At 35.1% G+C, this 4,972-nt stretch overlaps 1 pseudogene; it reads right to left on the reverse strand.

Annotated features, from left to right (window-relative positions):
- Positions 1 to 3,373: 3,373 nt before the first annotated feature.
- On the reverse strand, positions 3,374 to 4,264 carry LOC145678313 (transcription initiation factor IIB pseudogene; annotated as a pseudogene).
- Positions 4,265 to 4,972: the final 708 nt, after the last annotated feature.

Consider the following 4,972-nt stretch of genomic DNA (forward strand, 5'->3'; position numbering starts at 1 on the left):
CTCAAACCTCATCTATGTTGAAAATTTGATCGAGATTGGAAGAGATACGAAGTCTCAAACATAGTGACATATGAAGGTATAGATTAAAACGAATAATTAAATCCGTATACTGAAAATGAATATTCCATATTTGAATAACAGTAGAAAAATCAATCTACGTGATTACAAATATTCAAATAATTTTAACAGCACTCTTTTACCATTGATTACAAAGAGAGAAAATATTTGAACGGTCCTTTGTTTTCGCTCCTCCTTTAAGGATCAATAAAAACTATTTTTTTTCTTCCAAACAACTTCTTTCGGCATTCTTATCTTCGCATTGTAATGAATAGCTTCCTCTAAAATAACTTTGATTTATCAGCTAGTTACCAGTACTAATAAGTGTCTATTTACAGCCTTTCTGTTCCGGTAACCATGAAGGAATTCTAAGGATTTGAGAATATTCACGGGAAACGTCTGGTTTTTGCCATCGGCCGATGTCACCTGTCAAATCTTCATAATCAAAGCACATAAATACATTTCCAGAATTATAAATAAACCTTACTGAACACTTATACGAAAAGGAATCTGCGCGCAGACGGATAAAGCACAGAACCACGGCGACTAAAAAGAAAATTGTTGTTTTTAAGTTGATTTTTAAAGACCAATTCCTGCAGAGTTCAAGTAGCGAAAATGAGGGTTTTAAACGTGTAATACGAATCAAATTTTTTATTCATTCCAAACAGAAGTTGACAATATGACAATTTGTAAATAATAATAATAATAATGATAATAATAATAATGATAATGATGATAATAATGATAATGATGATAATGATGATGATAATGATGATAATGATGATGATAATGATGATAATGATGATAATGATGATGATAATGATGATAATGATGATAATGATGATGATAATGATGATAATGATGATAATGATGATAATGATGATGATAATGATGATAATGATGGTGATAATAATAATAATAATAATAATGATGGTGATGATGATAATGATGGTGATAATAATAATAATAATAATAATGATGGTGATGATGATAATGATGGTGATAATAATAATAATAATGATGGTGATGATGATAATGATGGTGATAATAATAATAATAATGATGGTGATGATGATAATGATGGTGATAATAATAATAATAATAATAATAATAATAATAATAATAATAATAATGATGATGATGATGATGATGATGATGATGATGATGATGATGATGATGATGATGATGATGATGATGATGATGATGATGATGATGATGATGATGATGATGATGATGATGATGATGATGATGATGATGATGATGATGATGATGATGATGATGATGATGATGATGATGATGATGATGATGATGATGATGATGATGATGATGATGATGATGATGATGATGATGATGATGATGATGATGATGATGATGATGATAATAATAATAATAATAATAATAATAATAATAATAATAATAATAATAATAATAATAATAATAATAGTGGTAGTAGTAAAACCAAACCACTTGCCATTACAATCCTTTGTGAGCATGAGCTGCTCCAACCCCATCTGTTAGCGACCTGTTGAACTATCTCCATCCTAGCAAACTAACACCTGGTCAGCGCGTTGCGTCGCCCTGTCTGTAACCTAGTGGCCGTCACGTCTTTTATTCACGTAACTTCCCAGTTTACCTCACGACGCTAAATGAACGCTGAAATTACGAAACACATACCGGAAATCGAACGCGGGACCACATAGACGTGAGTCCAACGCTTTAACCACTGTCCTCTTCATAATAATGTTTTAGGAGGGGTGGTGACAAGTGATTTGATTCACCCATTCGATAGCTCCGTTCAGTGAACAAAATTAAATGGATAACTGTAAATCATGTTATGTAGTTTCTGAGAACTTGTATTTTTAAAAAAATGATAAAAAAAGGTAACTATGCCCCTCTTAAGCAGGCCCGTATTTATATATTGTGCGCCCTTGTGCTCTAAATAATTTGCCATCCCCCGCACAAACCTTGCCGCCCCCCAAAAACGACCAACATTAGAGTTGAATTCATAGTTTTTGGGGTCGTTGAGATGAATAGTGACAGTTTTAATCCAATGCATCTTCTAGGTCATACTCCTCTCCGCAGGGAGGTGGCGAGATTTTAAAAGAAATCCAAAACTACAGATATTAGTGTTGAATTCATAGTTTTCGAGGTTGCTGAGTTTAACGGTATCAGTTTTCATGATATTCAAGTTCATCTTCACCATTGAGGTGGGGGTGGGAGAGGATTACTTCTTAAAAATAATCAGATAAGCTAGCTAATTAGTAACTACTCAAATTAGAGCGAATTAAACACATGAACATATTTTCTTACGCTTGCGCGGGACTCTGCGGGTTGCTAGTTTCAAATGTTACTTTACTGTGAATCTTTAAAAAAAAAAATCCATAATTTTGCCGCCCTGTGCTCGAGCATAGAATAGCACTTACCTAAATGCGGGCCTGCTCTTAAAATAGAACTGATACCGACATATTATAAAAACGCGCAGAATAAGTCGGCTTGAGCGTATTTGGTGCATTTCGGAACAATAGACCGCCTGATGTTTCGGAATCAGTAAAAGATGTCTAAAGGAAGGGGGGAGATGAATGACGTGTTGCCAAGCAAGGGGATTTTTAGCAAGAAACAGCTGTTTGGAAGATGCTTTGTGCAGAATATTGCAACTCTGCTATTATAAAGTATATGCGTGTATAACAAAAGAAAATTCAAAAAAAAAAAAAAAATACAAGAAAATTCCGAAAAAAATAGCTAATCACAGAAAAATCTATGTAACACAATAGGGTTACATAAAAAAGACCTGGAAACTCTGACTGGCTCACAGTATGATTTATAACTCAGTACAATTACCGAGTAGCCACCCAGGTCGCATTCGCTGCTGGTGGTATCGCATCGAAAACATCCTCGTATAGCCATAGTCTAAGCGAGGCAAAGCGGAACATTACAACCTTCGTCGTCATCACTAACCATTGAAGAAAAAGAACAAAGATGTATTCTGTGGGGTAGCAAAATGTTTTTATTTATGTGTAAATATAAACTTCCATACAATATTTGCCAATAAATAACTTTCCTTATCAAAATTTTGCGAGAATTGGAAGATTAATATGATTTTTTAACATCTGTAACAATTTGGAGGAGCAGCAACTTGAGTATATTTTGAGTTATCAGATTGCTCTTCGAATGGTTTACTTTATACTAGAAAATATTAAATGTACAAAATAACACTTTATATTCCAACTTTTACTGTTATATTCACTTGATAAATTCACTGAAACCATTCTTGAAGCACTTTGCTCAGTGACGTTATCATATAAATCTACGTCTGTGTTCATTTCTTTCGTCTAATTCGAGAAGCGACCTTTAGATTTGGTGGCAATAATTTTGGTATATAAGGGCGCATATCCATGTAGCATCGCCGAATGGCACAAATAGCAACACCTGTTGCATCCATGATGCGTTGGACACTTATGGAGACCCCTGTAGCACGTTGTGCAATATAAATTGCTGCTGCGGCTACTGAAATGGGTGAGCGACCAAGGACAATGTAAAACTCAGTAGCTTTTCTTGCGATATGGGCAGCAACCTCCTGCACCAATATTGGGGTCTCTAAATAAGTACAATATCTAGCCAAAAAGTCGTCTGTTGTTAAGATGTCTAATTTTGCTTTTAATGTATCGATTACTATCCTGAAACGCTTTCTAATTGATTTTATGTGGTAGTTGCTCACGGCACTGACTTCTTTTAAAGTCCTGATTACCTTTCGTTGTCTGCATGCAATATATACACAAGCTGCACCATACGCCCCGCCTTGTCGAAGTCCTCCTCTTTTTAGTCTGCACACCTCTAATAATAAGTGATTGGCCTGCTCAGCGACGTGATCTGGCAATTGAAGACAGTCGACAAGATGTTGGATTTCTGCTTCACTTACCAGTCTTTCTAAACTGGCTTTTCCTCCCTTCTTTTCCCTTTCCTCCCTTCTTTCGTTATCAAAAAATGAATCCTCAGCTTCCGTAGCAGTTGAATCGTGGTAAATCTGAGAGTCGTCTTCAGTTCTCACTTGGTTCGTCATTTGCCACACTGCACCAACGTATCCCACATGGTCTCCGATAACGGTTCCACATTCTTCACAAACCAAATCACCTGTATGGTAGTCATCCACAAGCGATGCTTCCGGGTGATATTGACAACACAATTTGTTCCAACCTAATTGCGCATTCATTTTCTTTAATGTACTTTCGTCTTCGGTTCCTTTTTTCAATATGATATTTGCCTAGTTACACGAGCATAATTTATTTCAATGAACAATGGAAATATGAAATATATATATGTACTTTCCAACAATGAACCATGGTTATTGTATAACAAATATGATGCATTTGCAAAGGTTTGCAAAGGGAAGTCAAAATGGACCTGATTTCAGAAATGTATTCTATGAAATCTAATACACGTATATTATTGTGAGACATGTGCCTAACCCTGTTTGGCCTCAGCTCTAAACTGCGACAAACAAAGCCACGTAAAACTATATCTCGCTGATTTGCTGTTGGCCTACCGACGCTGGTACTCCTTCGCAAAATAGTTCATATGATTTGATTATTGCTTCTACTATGAATCTCCATATAAAACTACTATATTATTATAAATGACAAAAATATAATACGGATTATCTAATGATACTGCAATCGAGTGTGGTTAATGAAACAATAGAAATAAACACTAAGCATGCGCAGTAATTATGGCGCCAATTCAACTGTGCAAACATGTTCTACTTTTACGTCAATCCTGGTACACCGAGTGTTGTGGTGAAACATCAACAAGGTAAACCTTTGTTCACTAAGCAACAATTGCGGCACTACCAGCGAAATTCAAATATTTTTTTTAATCTTTCGAGTCTTTTTCTTTCTTTTCTGCTGCTGCTGTAAGTATC

This window comes from Thermobia domestica, unplaced genomic scaffold (assembly GCF_964235325.1).
Source record: "Thermobia domestica unplaced genomic scaffold, izTheDome1.hap1.1 HAP1_SCAFFOLD_2416, whole genome shotgun sequence".
Classification (NCBI taxonomy): Eukaryota; Metazoa; Arthropoda; class Insecta; order Zygentoma; family Lepismatidae; genus Thermobia; species Thermobia domestica.